The sequence below is a fragment of the Malaya genurostris genome, chromosome 3 (assembly GCF_030247185.1).
Source record: "Malaya genurostris strain Urasoe2022 chromosome 3, Malgen_1.1, whole genome shotgun sequence".
Taxonomy (NCBI): Eukaryota; Metazoa; Arthropoda; class Insecta; order Diptera; family Culicidae; genus Malaya; species Malaya genurostris.
The window spans coordinates 284,253,586-284,271,697 of NC_080572.1; the positions used below are offsets into that span (position 1 = coordinate 284,253,586).

Genomic DNA, 18,112 nt, shown 5'->3' on the forward strand with positions numbered 1-18,112 from the left:
CTTTGAGATTTAGTGCCATCTTGAAAAAAAAATTTTTTCGGAAAATTGACTTTATGGGAAAAAAATGTTTCAGAAAGTCGATTTTTTCAAAAAAAATTTTTTTTTTAGATGACACTAAATCTCGACGTTTCATGTAATTTCAAGACATAAAAAAAATTAATTTCGGAAATCTCATTTACTCCCCCCTACGGCAATTTTTCAAGATCGAAAATTTTCAAACCTTAACCGCTGCATGAGGACTTTTTTCGAAGTGCTTGAACTTTTGAACAATTGCGCTTTACGAAATTAGAGGTGATCCCAAAATATTGGCACCCTTATATACATTAGAGCAAAAGAAAAAAAAATAAAGCGTTTTGTCGGTTACGTCATTTATACCATCATATCTCCTGAACCAAAAGTCACAGCCATTTGATCTTCAAACTTGATCAATGGCCCGACAGTAGCTTTCAAACGAGCCTAAGTTTGTTAAAATCGGTTCAGCCATCTCTGAGAAAATTGAGCGGTAAAAATATCTTCGAAAAGTGCACACACACACAGACATTTTCCGATCTCGTCGAACTGAGTCGAATGGTATATAACACTATGGGTCTCCGAGGCTCCGTTCGAAAGTCGGTTTTACCAGCAATTCTAATACCTTGCCATAGAGAAAGGTAAAAATACCGGTGAGACGAGACTCAAACCCGTAGCCTTCTACGATCTTGGGAAATCGTTTTGTTATTTAAGCTACCTTGCATGTGAAGTCCCGGGTTGACGGCTCAATGCATAGGGCACTAGTCTAACAAACCAGTTGTCGTATGTTCGAGCCCCGACCTGGAAGGATTCGTAGTGTCAGTAGAATCGTAGCACCAGCCATGCAATGGTTCTGTACACTCTGAATCGGCTGCGAAGTCTGTTGAAACAGAAGGTCAAATTCCACTAAAGGAATGTAGGGGAAAGGCGGGTAATAGTGCGCGGCACATATTAGTGCGCATTTCATTGTGGGATTTTTTTAATGTTTATCACTGTTTTTTGCGATAAGGATAGAGATTGGGTCCTATTAAACTCATTCGGCTACATTTCACCTTCCGTATTTTTTTTTATTCAGGCCTATTTGCGTACAAGCTTTACGTGGCCGAGGAATGGAAAAGGAGCTTCCATTCCCTCCTGCGAGGATTGAGGGGCACTTCGTTCGTGGTTCGTCTCGTCATCCATTGCCGCATCGATGGTATTGTTGTCGTTTTTAGTCTTCTTTTAATTGTTAGTTGCTGTAGATGCGCCTTGTTGTACTTTGCTTGCATTTGCTAGTTGGTTGGAGGGTAAGTTGTTAACTGCAGCTGGTGTACTTTGTTCTATAGAGGATGAAGATGGATTCGTTGAAGTGTTGGTGGCTGTCACAGGTGTACTGGGGTTGCTTGGGGTTGGTGTGAAGGAAGCACCGTTGTCCTTTGGTGTAGTTCTCTCCTTGTCCAGTTTATCACATGACTTACCGTAGTGAACAGCTTTTTGGCAATATTGACATGTGGCCATCTGATTGTCATAGGTAACAAGTGATTTGCACGGGATTCTTGTATCTTGACCGAATGTCACATAAGAAGGTATAACCCTATTCAAGTGTATGCGTAATAAACGTACGCCATTTAGAATACCGGGGAAAAAATTCTTCCACTTTTCTTTTTCGATAGAGAGAATCTCTCCGTATTGGGACATAATTTTGCGAATATATGAATCGGTGACGCTTGAGGGAAGATCATGCACACGCACTTCTTTAGCACTATCTTCCATATATACTGGAATGTTGTACTTGATACCTTCATGCTCCACATAGTGCACATTATTATTGTCTTTAGCGAATTTAATTGCATCCAACTCTTTATAGAACTGGACATAAACCACATTATTGGTCTTATTGCATTGAAGTAAATGCACACGTTTAATGTCAGGATGCATTTGCTCCTTAAGCAAACCTTCAAGTTCTAGTATCGAAGGTCGAATTTTGCACTGCCTGAAGTCAACAACAATAGTATTCTTTTGTGTCGGCGGTAGCTTTTGTTCGTTTCGTTCACTCATGTCGAGGTCGTTCTATTGTTCACTACACAATACTGTACTTGGTTTCTTCTGTCCCGAACGTAAGCGGTTTTGTTTTATCGACTGACTTGGATGAGATGTGAAACCGAACTGACCTTCCGTATTGTTTTAATACCAATACGGCAGACGTAAATATAAAATCTGTCATTCTCTTACCGTTTTTGGTTCGTATAAAATAAGCTTTATATCAAAAATTCCTTATTGAATCTTGTTTTTCTTGACTTAGCAACAATTTATACACCAAAACGAAGATATCTTCGTTTTGTTTTAATTTTCACAAACTTTTGATCGAACGCTCTTCATCAAGTTCCGGATAAGTGTTGCATCGCATTTTTTGGACGCTTGAGCCCAAATTTTTTTGAACTCCTGCATGTTCCCAGCTGCCTAACCAGTCTTCTTGAAGACCCTCTTCACGATTTCACGATTTAACGTTCGATGGGTCGAAGCTGAGGTCAATTTGGTGGATTGATATTTTTCTCAACGAAATTTATACCCTTTCCCTCAAGCCAATTGAGAGTGGTTTTGGCATAGTGAGCCGACGCTAAATCCGGCCAAAACAGTGGAGGTGTACTTTTCTTCTTGTATAAAGACAGCAATTACTTCCGAAGATACTCAGATCAATAGATTTCTGCATTTATAGTTCCGGTAGTGTACAAAATGGTTGACTTCAAACCACAGGAACATATTGCTTGCCATACCAGTACTTTACGATCTAATTTCTCCACTTGAATCGACCTGTCCGCATCGCTTACAAATACAATTTCCGGGCCCTTGTTGCTGCTCGCTTCTTCTGTTCTACACTTTTCGGGCTTATTTATATACTATGAAAACTAATACAAAATAGATATTTTTGGAATGGGTAGATTTCGTAAAACTATGTTTGAGGTGATTCCAAAATTCATTCTCTGAAAATCCTTACAATTTGGATATTTTCAGAACGGATTTGAGGTGTATGTACCAAAAAGCGATGTTTGAGAAATCCATGATGGCGACTTCCTTTTTATCGATATTCCTTGATAACACAATGTGGATATTTTCGGAACAGATAGGATGTGTAGATACCTAAAAAAGTACGGGTGTGTAATGTCAGAGACATAACTGGATGTCGTGAATACGAATATGACACGCTTTATTTATGCTTCCGAATTCGAATTGGTAGTTCATCGATTGTTTGAATTGTGCAACTTTCCCCTCTTTCATTACTAGAAATTTAAACGATACGCTTAGACTAAATTACTGATTAGTTACATTAAACATTCTGAAACGCAATTAAATATTATGAAATAAGCAGTGTAGTTCTTTATAATAAAAAAATGGTGACGATTTGAGTTAGTTCAGCACGTTCTGAATTCTAAACCCATATTCCAGAACTAAGCTCTAAAACATGAAGACAATTTTTCGTCATGACTACCAGAATGGGTTTTATAGAGTACAGTAAAGTAAATTTCCGCATAATTCTTTAGGAGTATTATTATGGTTCTAAAAAGAACCGAATAGAAGAAGTCTGGAATAAAGAACTGGATCCTGAGTTCAAGAACTAAATTTAGAACCAATAACAGACTCAGAATCCAGTTTCAATTCTAGAATTGCAATTTCGAAACTCAAATTAGTTCCGGAATACAGTTCCAGAATCCAGTTTCAGCACGCAGGCTCTGAATTCTAAACCTATATTGCGGAACTAAAATCTGAAAATTGAACTTCTCGTTACGACTACCGAAAACCAAATGATGGCAGGTGTTCTCTCCGTCGCTGCTGGTTTGACTCCCGCGATAGCAGTCTGCTCGCCTTGAAGGCCAGCAAGCGAATGAAAGTTGCGACCTGAACGTTTGAGGTTTTAACCACGCAGAAGGCGCTCTCTCCGTCGCTGCTGGTTGAAGGTTTAACTCCCACGACGTCTGCTTCCATCGAACGCACGAAAAGAAATGATCGATTTTCACCACGGTTCCCCTTTTATACGCATTCAGTTGAAGATATGTGCCTGACTACCTCAAAATCGTCGTCCTTGCGCGAAAACCCCAAGCGAAAGTAAAGAGTTTTCCGCATTATTTTTAAATTTTGAGGAAACTGAATTTTTGAGTTGTTTGTGGTTATCTCACACTGTTCAAAATATTATCCTAAATTCCTGATCATATTTTTGATGAAATGGTGAAAGAATTATGTTGCTACCATTAATACAAGTCGAGATATTCACGATTAAGTTCTGCCCATTCTTCCATATGGCTAATTTTGAAAAGGCACCCCATAGTAAAGTAAGTCGTATTCACGACAAAACGGTATTTTAGATCGTTCCGAAATCCAGTATTGTGACTTCCGGTATATACTTGAATTCACTCTCATTGATAACAGATCAAATGAAATTTAAGGACAGAATTATTGTACCAGGCGATTTCAATCTTCCTGGAATTAAATGGACTCGCAGCCCGTGCAAATATCTGTTTCCGGATGCCGGCTTTCCTAGAACTCTCACTAGTTCAAAACTCATAGATGACTATAATACCGCAGGCTTAGTTCAGTTAAATGATATCTACAACAGCAACAATCGACTTCTTGGCCTTTCTTTCGTCAGTCACGAAACATCTACTACTTGTTCTATAACAACCCAAGTAACAATTTTTGTTACGCTAGCTTATTTATGACTAGTTTGCAACCAGAATTTGAGTGATTGCAACTAACATTTAACCACTTGCGTGACTCAAAAAGCGCAGTTTCTACTAGTTGCTAAGTGTGCTAAGAATAAGTTGTCGTTACGTTGTAATGCCATAATGAAATAACTTATCTTTCCATAACTTGAAAATAACTTGTTTTCAAGTAAACTAGTTGAAACTTAGTCACCTTAAACAGTGAATAATTCCAGAATGCTTTTCTAGCAACAATAAAAAGGCAGAATAGTACTTGAAATCACAAATTTGATAGGAGGTACAGATTTCACAACGATTTTAAAACTGTCGAGCCAAATTCAATTTTAATGAACTGTTTTTTTTAAGCGCCTTCAACCAAAATCTGTTTATGAAGATATGAAAAATAAACAACGAAATAACCTTGTTCAGATTGCTCAAAATTAATTCAAGTAGAGTGATTTCTGATTTTTTTGAATTTATGTATCATGAAAATTACAATATTATCACAATCGATGTTCAATCCCAATATTGTTTTCTTTGTGTTTGTTATACTCCATGTAACAAAAATGACTATTCCGGCTTTCATTATTTTGGCCAAAAGTAGTTTTGAAAAATATAATATTCTGGTTTTATTTATGTTTCATACACTTCTTGCGACTCCATAGTGTGTTCGCCATATTGAAGCTATAAAAGTTTCTTAAGTTGCATTTTCGTTATCATTACGTTGAGAAAACCAACCGATTGCTATCTGAATCAATGCAAAAATTGTATGTTATAATCTTATAATATCTATGTTATTGCCGTATCAATTCACAGTAACAAATTTCACATTCGTTTACGTATTTATAAAGGTTTCGCAACGGAAAATAAACCTTGTTTTAACTAGTAGCTGCATGGCATAACTGTGATTAAAGATATGTTAGAATTAAGTAGCCATAGCTTACAGTTCAATGTTTATGTTATAAACAAACATTGCTGTCACCTTGTTTTAACCAGTGTAACGTAAAAAAAACATATTCGCGCTCTTGTTACAACATAGTTGGGTTAAGTGGTATCAGAACTAGTTACGGATTGCTACGATTGAAGTCAAAGAAACTTATTTTCAACTAGTAGCTAGAAGCATAAGGAGTGTATCGAAAAGTAGTTAGCAACATTGATTATTGAATAAAAAAGCGAAAAAAAAAATATTTTGACATTAGTTTTCGATATATTGTAGAAAAATTACATTTTTATGCATTTCACTGATTATATTGAAGAAAATCCTAGTTTCTGTGAAACGCTCGCACTTTGGTCTTGACATTCTTCATTAAATTCTGCACAGTTACTTTTGTGACTTTCCTGGTGGCAGCAGTTTTTTTTTTGAGCTCCTGCATGTTTTGGGACACTGTAGCTTCCTTCCGAAAGTGCCGCTTGACAATTGCCCAATACCTTTCAATTGGCCGAAGATCCGGGCAGTTCGGTGGGTTGATGTCCTTTTCCACGAATTATACATTATTTTTTGACAACCACTGTAGAAGTTGGCGTAGTGGGCTGAAGCCAAATCCGGCCAGAAGAGAGGAGGAGCCTTATGCTTTCTGTACAGTGGCAGCATTCTCTTCTTCAAACATTCTTCCTCGTACACCTTGGCCCTTCGTGAATAAAATCGACGACCGCAAACCACAGGTACAAATTGCTTGCCAGACCTACACTTTCTGCCCAAACTTTTCCATCGCCACCGTGGTGTCAGCGTCGTCCAGGTCCTGGTACACCGATTTCGTATAATATTGCGGTCCGGGCAGCACTCGAGAGTCTTCCTTGGCGTAGGTTTCGTCGTCGATCAGGCTGCATCCGTCTTTATTCTGTAGAATCCGAGTTTACAGTCTTGTTTTGGCCTGAACTTGCTGTAACAGGGACTTTTTCGGCACCTTCTGTTTCTTGTACGTTTTCAGGAAGCTCCGAACTTTGATCCGTTGAATCATCCTGATGCTGGTGTTGAACTGCTCGGCCAAATCCCGCGTCGACGCTGATCGGTTTTTCCTGATGTACTCAACCACTTTTAAGTCTCGGCCGGGCTGGCTGGGACCCGTTTTCCTACCGGATCGGGGCAAATCCTTCATGGAAAGAGTCTTACCGAACTTCTCGATAATATTTTTGACACTGGTGTGGTGCACTTTCACCCGTTTTGCAATTTTGTTGTACGTGACACCACTTTCTGAGCACCAAATGTGCAGAATTTTCTTTCGCGTTTCCGAATCAACTCGACTCGTCATTGAAACGATAAACCGTACCGAAACCAATCGATTGCGCAGCTGTTATTGACATGTAAACAAACATGTCACCGCAAAACACGCTGCAAAAAATTAAGCCATTTCAGAGTAATAGCTGTTTGAATGTTGCTAACTACTTATCGATACACTCCTTAGTTGTGATTAAAGATTTGTTTGGATTTAGTAACGATAGCTCATAAATTATAATTACTTCAATATGACGAAAAGATGTGGTGATTGGAAACCTAAATAACTATTTCGTAACTAGTCATGTTGGGAAGAAATATTGCTGTCACCTCGTTTTAACCAGTATGACATAAAAACATGTTCGTGCTCTTGTTACAACATAGTTTGAATTTAGTCGTATCATAACTAGTTGCGGATTGCTACTTGGGTAATGAATATATACTGAAGTCTGATCTGATATACAATGAACCTTATCATTGCAAATGTCAAGGACAAGGATATTTGAAATGAAAATATCTCGCCTGCAGACGAATAATTCAACCACAGTATGAAAGCTCTTTTGAAGTAGTTTAATATGTAAGTAGTCTTATCTGCACCTTTCTGCGCCATTTGATGATAGACAAATTGAAATTTTGTTAAAAAAAACGTGATTAATCCACCTAGCAGTGAGATGATACCTTTTTTTTATCAATCCGCATGTGTTTTTTGCATGAATATTCTTCGGTGTTTAAGTTTTCATTACATTATTTTAATCACCTTCGTTTTAAGCGACAATTTGAGATTGTAATCACTCATTACTCTGTAATGTCGAAACTGCAAATACAATCGAATTTAAATCTAGAAGTGTGATAATCGATTAAACATGCCATGAAATGTAAGTTCCACTGGCCGTATGACGAATAAATTACAGTTTTGAGTACAACTTTGAAGCTGATCTGACTGAAGAGCAAGATGTTTTAAAGAATCTGGAAACTTTTCATTTGCATCTTAGATGATTCTTAGATTTCATTTGAATCTTAGATAGGTTCAGCTATCTACGAGAAGAATGAGTTACACAATTTTGATTTCGTTTCATATATCATCCTGTAGTTCCGGAACCAGAGGTCGGAACCAAACATAATTCTGGAACTTTGTTTGGGAGCATACGAATTTTCGTATGAATCTGAATTTGTAGAAAAGAAATTTTCAGAGAAAATTGAGTGAAATTATTTGTCACACACGCATTTGCTGATCTCGACGAACTGATTCGAATGGTATGTGGATGTTATGTTCTTCCCGCATTTATTGCTGTAAGTAGTTTAAAACAATATAATTAAAAAAAATCTGCCATCATCTGGGGTGGCATTATGTATCTCGATTCGACTGAAATTTTATCGAATCGACCACGTTTCGTATTATGGTTCTCGATTCGAAGTCGATCATCGAGCTTCGTTCGACTTCACTCGAAGAAGTATTAGATTATCGAGAAGTTTTGGCATTATGGAACCAAAACAATCGAGCTCGTGAACGACTGAACTCGATAAGAAATGGTCGAAAGCCTTATTACTATCGACTATGAGTTTTCGAATACGTTTCTTTTTTATTTAGGTAGTTATCGATAACATCTTAGATTTTCATAAACATATTAAAATTGATAATCTTTATTTTAATGCATTGTTTTGTATATCGTTATATATATTTTGTGTGTTTGGCATATTATGTACAAGTCGAACTGTTTAGAAAGCATATTAATTGAAAGCTGCGTGGTGTTTACTTAAAATAACAAAAGTAAGTCGAAACTAACCTATGTCCAGTAACTGTAATTTGTAATAAAATTTCTGAATCCTGTGGAATGAAAACGTCGCTCAAACGGATTGTAGGAAAAAGCTTATTCGCTCGATAACAATGAGCAAATAATGTTTTTACCCATATATCTAACTGAAGTAAATTGAAAAATTTGTCCAAACACCTTGAAAGTATTTAGAATATGCAGGCGCGTACACAGGGGGGGGGGTTTTAGGGGTTCAAACCCCCCCCCCCCCCCCCCGAAACAAAAAATTATAACCTATGGGAAACATTGTGATATAAATTGTACATGTGTTGATTTATCACCATGTTCTAAAATCCCCCCCCCCCCCCGAAAATTTTCTCTGGCTACGCGCCTGAGAATATGCCAAAAGCATCACAATCTCGTGCTATTAGCGTGTATTTGACTCTTCAATAGTACCTAAATAGATAATGAAGACTAAAAAGAATGGGTTGCTCCTGGTATATTAGCTAAAGCAATATCTCCTCATAAATATGATAAAATACTACAAAGAAAGCTGCAAAACCTAAAAGCCTTTGATTAAAACTACACATATGGATGACGTAAATACAGAATTTTTTTTATTATAATTTCAAAAGTTCATCGATAAATTGTGTACAAGAACACGCTTGAAAAAATTCTTTACGTTTTCAAACGGAGTGGAAACGAATCTGCTTCTTGATTTAAATTTCAGAAATGTGTTCATGTTAATTTCGTGCGGCAACTTAAAACCGCAGTATTACAAACAGTTTGCTTCTTTTCAGTACTTGAACTGAATAAATGTAATCGAAAATACTCGAACAATAATTCAGTTTAATTTTTTTCATGATTGCAATGTATATGGGTTTGTTTACCTATGTATGTTATGACCAGAGATGCCAGATATTTTCATAGAAAATCTGTATTGATTCGTATAAAATATCTGTATTTATCTGTATTCGCTAATAAAATGAAATTTCTGCAATACAATTATGTTAAAAGGTGTTTTTCCAATAGATTATGGTTATAGAGTGGTATATTAAATTTCATATCTTATATTATATTCATCGACGAAATTTTATAGTTTTTTCCTATCAACAACAATTGAATTATGGTGCCATATACTTGTCTAATTTGAAAATGTTCACTTCATAAGTTGAGATGGATTTCCAAAACCCAATATGCAACATCAAGTCAGGTAATACAACTGTCAGTCTGCCAATAATGTTTCACGATGCCAAGACTTGTCTAACTTTTAAGTTCAATTTAGTTACAAATTTTAATATAAGTGGATTTCAGTGTTCTTCATTAAATATCTGCTCAAAAAATATATATTTTAAAAAGTGATTTGTACGTTGATTCCTATACGTTTATCTCGTCATTGCAATCAAATACTAATAGATAGCTCAAATACTAATAGATAGTTTAATTTTTTCCTTCATACTTTTGGTGAAATCTGTATGAATCTGTATCAAATTTAAGAAATCTGTAAGAAATTTGTACTCTGTATTAAATCTGTATGCGCATGTAAAAATCTGTATAATACAGATAAATCTGTATAAATGGCATCTCTGGTTATGACAGTTCGAGCAGCGTCAGTCGAAATCTAGTACCACATTGTTAGGATCTCGATCACGAGGTCGAAAGCGATACGTAATGCCTCAGTTCAGTCGAATCGACTTCAAAAATAATCGTTTCGAGCAACTCGATTCGAGATGCATAATGTCAGCCCTGGTTTATATATGTCATATTCGAACGATTATGTTGCCTAAAACGAGCCGTGCTAAAATCGGTCCGAGGCTAAATGTCATGAAAAAGGATGCTGTACACGGTCTTTTTGGTACTTAGAAACAATTGTATGTAACAGAATAAAAAAATCGTCCATCGGCCAGAATAAGCCGAAAACAACGTTTTCGTTCGGCACGTCAGGAAAGACGTGGTACTTCGGTACCAAATATATAAGTGTTTTGCAAATAGCATTAACTTTACGTCTGCTTAGCGGTTCAAGTTGAACTGTTTAAGTTTGCAATAAGCAGTTCAATTTGAACTGCTCTGCACTGACGAGTCTAAGACGAAACGTAAAGAAAAGTAAAAACGGTTATGTGCCCTAAGCACAAACATAGGCTAACCCCTAAATGACCATACCTGCATCGGCCAGAATAAGCCGAAAACAACGTTTTCGTTCGGCACGTCAGGAAAGACGTGGTACTTCGGTACCAAATATATAAGTGTTTTGCAAATAGCATTAACTTTACGTCTGCTTAGCGGTTCAAGTTGAACTGTTTAAGTTTGCAATAAGCAGTTCAATTTGAACTGCTCTGCACTGACGAGTCTAAGACGAAACGTAAAGAAAAGTGAAAACGGTTATGTGCCCTAAGCACAAACATAGGCTAACCCCTAAATGACCATACCTGCATCGGCCAGAATAAGCCGAAAACAACGTTTTCGTTCGGCACGTCAGGAAAGACGTGGTACTTCGGTACCAAATATATAAGTGTTTTGCAAATAGCATTAACTTTACGTCTGCTTAGCGGTTCAAGTTGAACTGTTTAAGTTTGCAATAAGCAGTTCAATTTGAACTGCTCTGCACTGACGAGTCTAAGACGAAACGTAAAGAAAAGTGAAAACGGTTATGTGCCCTAAGCACAAACATAGGCTAACCCCTAAATGACCATACCTGCATCGGCCAGAATAAGCCGAAAACAACGTTTTCGTTCGGCACGTCAGGAAAGACGTGGTACTTCGGTACCAAATATATAAGTGTTTTGCAAATAGCATTAACTTTACGTCTGCTTAGCGGTTCAAGTTGAACTGTTTAAGTTTGCAATAAGCAGTTCAATTTGAACTGCTCTGCACTGACGAGTCTAAGACGAAACGTAAAGAAAAGTAAAAACGGTTATGTGCCCTAAGCACAAACATAGGCTAACCCCTAAATGAAAAAAATCGTGTTTTCCGTTGCTCCAAAGCATTTCTTTGTCATACAGCGCTCAAAACTCCTACTGCTGGAATAGGTGGAAAGAAAAATTTCGATATCTCCGTTAAAAATGGACGGATTTTAACAATCTATGGCTTGTTGGATAGCTATTACCGTGCGGAATCTAAGTCTGAAAACATATTCTGTTTTCAAGGTCAATTGTGACAGATACTGTCAAAAAACTGAAAATTTTGACATAAAACTTCGAATAACTCAAAAAGTAAACATCCGAACTCAAAACCATTCAATAGCGTTTTGGGTGACGGGGAGACCTTTCATTTACGACTAGTTTGATCAAAATCGGTCCAGCCATCTCTGAGATCTCGACCTCTTAGTTGACAACACACATACAGACACACACACATACACACACACACACACACAGACATTTGCTCAGTTCGTCGAGCTGAATCGATTGGTATATGTCATTCGGCCCTCCGGGCCTCGGAAAAATTTTCGAAAGTTTGAGCGAATTCTATGCCTATTTTTTATATATATAAAAAAAGGTAAAAACATGAAAAATGGCTCTATTTCATTAAACTGAAATGATAGCAGCATAGTATGTTTGAGAAAGTTGTGTAGTTTTAACGATGAAAAACTTTGTTTAACATGAAAAATTCATATAAATTGAAAGTATATGTGTTTTCTTACAAAAACTGGTTTTAGGACACCGTTTTCAGAAAATACATTATATCATGAATTACACTCAAGTTATGGGAACAGTACCTTCAGTAAATTTGTTTGAAATAACTTTTTGCAAAACTTTGTCGAAGTAATTTAGCCCCTATGTTGGGTCTCACTTTTAGGGGTATCAATCACAATAATAAAATTTTCCAAAAGATTGCGTCTATTATTCTGAGCAACTTTACTTAAGATACTGTACCTCGAAAACTACGTTCCTATGAGTTATCAATTTAGAGCGTGAAATCGCGCTTTTGAACCACTGTGCACAGGCCGAAATGTTCAGAGATGCCAGTGGTAACCTTCTCACGGACGAACGTGAGGTGATCGACAGGTGGAAGCAGTACTAGGACGAGCATCTGAATGGCGAAGCACAAGATAAAGAGAACGGTACAGGAATCAATCTGGGGACACGCTCAGCCTGACGGAGATAAGCGAGGAGATCGGCAAGCTGAGGAACAACAAAGCCGCGGGCAATGACCAGTTGCCAGGCGAGCTGCTCAAACATGAAGGAGAGGCACTGGCTAGAGCGTTGCACTGGATGATTTCTAAGATTTGGGAGGAGGAGATTCTACCGCAGGAATGGATGGATGGAGTGGTTTGTCCCGTCTACAAAAAGGGCGATAAGCTAGATTGTTGCAATTACCGCGCAATCACATTGCTGAACGCCGCCTACAAGGTACTCTCCAAAATCCTTTGCCGTCGTCTATCACCAATAGCTAAGGAATTCGTAGGGCCCTACCAAGCGGGATTTACTGGAGCCCGCGCCACTACGGATCACATATTTGCGATAACTTGACTCCAGAAGTGTCGTGAATAAAGCGTACCCACGTATCACCTATTCATTGACTTAAAACCGGCATACGACACAATCGATCGAGAACAGCTATGGCAGATAATGCACGAATACGGTTTTCCGGATAAACTGACGCGATTGGTCAAAGCAACGATGGATAGAGTGATGTGCTACGTCCGAGTATCTGGGACGCTCTCGAGTCCCTTCGAATCTCGGAGAGGGCTACGTCAAGGTGATGGACTTTCTTGTATCTTGTTCAATATTGCCCTGGAAGGTGTGATTCGAAGAGCGAGGATCGAACCGAGTGGCACGATCTTCCGAAATATTGTGACACGTAACCTTGAGAAGATAACGGAAACCTACATCGGACTGGCCATAAATGCGTCGAAAACAAAATACATGAGAGGAAGAGGCTCTAGAGAAGAAACACAACGCCTCCCACCACCAACCACCAATATTGATAGACGGTGACGATATCGAGGTGGTTGACGAGTTCGTGTATTTGGGATCACTGGTGACCGCCGATAATGACACCAGCAGAGAAATACTGAGGCGTATTTTGGCAGGGAATCGTGCTTTCTTTGCACTCAGAGAAACCCTCCGATCGAGAAAAGTACGCCACCGCACGAAATTGACCATCTACAAAACGCTCATTAGACCGGCTGTTCTCTATGGCCACGAGACCTGGACTATGTTGGCAGAGGACCAACGCACCCTCAGTGTTTTCGAAAGAAAGGTACTGAGGACCATCTATGGCGAAGTGCAGATGGAAGACGGAACGTGGAGACGGTGTATGAATCACGAATTGCAACAGCTGCTAGGAGAACCACCTATCGTACGGACAGTTAAATTGGACGTCTACGATGGGCTGGGCATGTCATGGTTCTTGAATCTAATCCGACTGGCACAAGAAGAAGAGGAGCGCAGCTAGCAAGGTGGATCGATCAAGTGGAGGGTGATCTCAGAAGTGTCCGTGCCTTGAGTGGCTGGCGACGAGCAGCCATGGACCGAGTTATGTGGAGACGTATTCTTGATACAGCAAAGGACATTATAGTTGCTATAGTTGCTAGGTACGGTACGATCTGTCATTAATATTCAGTTCGTATAGCTTCGAGTTTTTTTAAAAAAATTGTTTGGTTGGTTCACTATGTTAGTTATGACCAAGTTTTTGTGATCTGTTTTATTCGGAAGAAAAAGTGCAGCGGAAGCGCATCAAATGCTTATGGATGTTTATGGTGATTATGCTCCAACAGATAAATCATGGGGGGATTGGTTTCAACGTTTCAAGAATGGAGATTTCAGCGTTGAAGACAGGCCTAGTTCAAGACAAATAAAACATTCAAAGACAAACAGATGGAGGTGGTACTCGATGAATATCCTTACTTGCAGAATCATTGGAAAAAAAACTCAACAAGCAGTTTCTGCACGATTAAAATACATTGAAACGATTCAATAGCAAGGCTGTTGGGTGCCTTATGAACTGAAACCGAGAGACATTGAAAGAGGATTTTTCACTTGCGAGCAGTTGATTCAAAGACAACAAAGAATGGATTTTTTCATCGAATTGTTACTGGGGATGAAAAATGGGTATTCTATGAGCACTGATGAGTCTAAGACGAAACGTAAACAAAATTCAAAACGGTTATGTTCCCAAAGCACAAAATTAGGCTTACCACTTACCAATATTTTATGATAGCCCCAAGAAGAAAAATTATTACGCTATGCCCGATCAATTTATCAATTTCAAGTTGTGCTGGTCTGTTTAAATTGATGACCAACGACATTGATCTTTGATATACCGGATATACCAGTTCTCGGTTCCGGAAGTATTGGGAGAAAGTGATCGTTCACTCCAAATCGGTTATCACTCCAATATTTCCGAAACTCAAAAGCGGAACTCACTTTATTTTTCTCACAGATGGCTAAACTGATTTTCATCAGCAAAGACTCAAGTAAAAGGTCTTATGGTTCCATAGACTGTTAATAAATTTTGCTCGGATTTGACTTCTGGTCCCGAGACAACATGGTGGTGAGGTGTGTCTAATATTTCAATTCTTTTAAATTTGACACAAAACTGTTCACAAATTAAAAATGTAATGCTAGTTTATGTCAAAAAAAAACATTCTTGTTTTTTTTTTTCGAGATAAGAAGAAAAGTTTTGTGAATACGAGTGACTTGAGAAAGAAATCATTACACCAATTGGCTAATTTAAAACTGCTTGCTGGTAATGGTAACGGTAATCCATTTCCATGAAACCACTGTTGTAATTCCTTCTATTACAATCGTTAAGGAAAAGCGTACGACGTAGTATGCACTACGTAGTTCCACTTGAACCGCTAAGTAAACGGAAATGAAGACGTTTACCCATTCCATATCCCTTGCATTGCAATTGTTTGGAACCGAGCATTTACATGGTATAAAGCAATTAATCTTTGAAATTGCCAACTAACACACTTAAGAAATTATGTGCTTGACATACTCGCATCAGTGATCACCCCATCTACTTCAACGTTTGTTAACTGGAACGTAAACACGGAGTACTATGTACTATTTCTAGCACTTATTACCCAGTAGTTCTAGAACCGGATGGTGTTCTCTTGCATCATATAGTTATATAAAATCGTTCTTTGAAATCTAAATTTGAGAAAATCAGCCTAGCTATGCTTTTCTCTAGTATTCTACTTCAAATAAAAAAAAACAACGTTAAAAAAATAATGTTAATAGATAAGAGGCAGTTCGGACTTTCTCCTGCCGGTCGTTACGCCATTCAACAAAACAATCACTGTTTAATGACACTTCCTGCAGCCCAATAAAATTTCCACTTCACTCATGCTCGAGGCAGTCCGCCCGTACACGTGTCAAACTTTTCAACCCCTTTTGTTACACTCCGAATTATGATTATTACCCGAGGCTTGCCCACCCCCAATCGTAATTTCTACAACAGCCATTCTACGATTGTCCATTCATCCTGTCACCGTTGGCTTCCGGTGAAGGAGGTGTAAAAGTCGCAACGTGTGTGCATGACTAATAGCAGGGCAGACCGCTTATGACAAGTGCCTTTTCACCTTCATCGTGTCACCCCCCCACCCCCACCAAACGGCGGCTTTTCAACCGGTTATGATTGATACTAGTGAATGTCACCTTTATTTCATTTTTATTGCTTTCAACTTCATTCAATATGTGCCACTTGCCGGGGGTCACCATCATCTAGCAACTCAGCAAAAAAAACACACACACACACACCTCCCCACCCAAGGTGAGGTGCCGTGGATCGTCGTGTTCGGTCAATGGGTTACATGCACAATACACTGTCGGCTTGCCTATGGTTGTACCCACCCAATTGCCCCACGTCAACTCCGGCGCCACTGCCTGCTGTGACGATGTGTGATTACCGGCAAATTGAGCAACTACATAGAACGGCGAATACGAAACTTCACACCAAGCCTAGACGACTACTCTGCAGAATCATCATAACGTACAGCAAACACCGGAAAAGTATCACAGTAGGCAGTGAATTTACAGCGTTTCATATTTCCCACTGCGTCCAATTTTATGAGCCTGGAAGGTTCTTTTGACTTTTACTCCGAGTCTGCTACAATCAGCGGTAGATGGAGACCGAGAGGGCACATAAAATAATTTGAATTATAGATTTGGGAGCAATTTTCGGACTCCCTCGGACGAAGTTTATTTTTAATGAGCTTCATTTACTTGCTTTTAGCTGGATAAAGTGGCCGGCTGGTACTTTCATTGTATTTACGCAGGCTGAAGGTGTGTACTTTATCGGTAGGTCAGTTTGGAAAAGCTTTCGTTCCACATTTTGAGTGCTGTAATTGGAACTTATCGATTATTATCGACAGTATGGGAAATGAAAAAAGGGTGAATATATAATTCAAACTATGAGAGTTTGTAGCGTTGTCAGAAAAATCACCAAATAGTAAATATGAATGTTTTAAATTTGTTGTGTTTTATAGGATTCATCAGTTCTTTGGTGATTCGTGTAATTTGCATTGAGGAAAATGAATTCAATGTGTTACCGTTGCATTCAGTGAAATAAAATAAATTTCAAAATACGAAAAGGAATGACTTTTATGTGTCATTTTTCAGAATGCCTGCTTAGTTTTTGATCCGATTACCTGTTCCAGAATTACAAGGTGATTAGTGTAAAAACTCCTATTTCAAATTACTTTCTAAATTGTCTCAGCGATGGTTTGACCGATTTCCACAAACGTAGATTCAAATGAAATGAAAATAGTGAAGCCACTCCTCAAGGGTCTATTAAGAGGAGGAAGTTCCCTCCCAAATAACAAAAAAAAAAAAACACCTAAAACTACACCTTCAAAAAAGATCCCCGCGTTAAATCTAAAAAGCCAAATTTAAAAGCAAAAACTGTGCCTCCTGGTTTGTCAAATCCACAAACCAATCCAGGAACTAGCACAAGAAAAGACAATAATTCAGTGGGCTCCGTTTCACAGCCACCATCAGGATTACTGAAGTTTTCGGAAATTGTAGAATGGATTTTGGCAGCATTCAATATTTCTGAACCCCGAAAGACCCTCATAACGGCATTTCTTCCAATAGCTAGAACTTTTTTGAAACAGTTATCAGCTCAATGGCCAGCTCTCGCAGGTTTTGTATCATTTGATGGATAATTTTGCTTCTGCCGCAAATGATCCAATCACTGTCCTGTAGTGGAATTGTCGAAGCATCATGCCAAAACTTGATTCATTTTAAGTTTTGTTGCATAGTCAAAAATGTGATGTATTTGCTTTGTGCGAAACATGGCTTACATCAAACATAGCCTTAAATTTTAATGATTTTAACATTATACGTCTCGATAGAAACTCTCTGTATGGCGGAGTGTTTTTAGGAATTAAGAAATGTTATTCCTTTTATAGATTAAACATTCCTTCGAATTCTAGTATAGAAGTTGTTGCTTGTCAAATAAACATTAAAGGAAAGGACATTTGCATTGCTTTGGTATATATTCCTTCAAGAGCTCAA

The 18,112-nt window shown here is 38.2% G+C and overlaps 1 protein-coding gene across 2 annotated transcripts in view; it reads left to right on the top strand.

Annotated features, from left to right (window-relative positions):
* Positions 1-18,112, top strand: part of LOC131437225 (neural cell adhesion molecule 2-like) — a 239,741-nt gene that overhangs the window by 93,247 nt on the left and 128,382 nt on the right. The gene's annotated exons all lie outside the window — the stretch shown is intronic.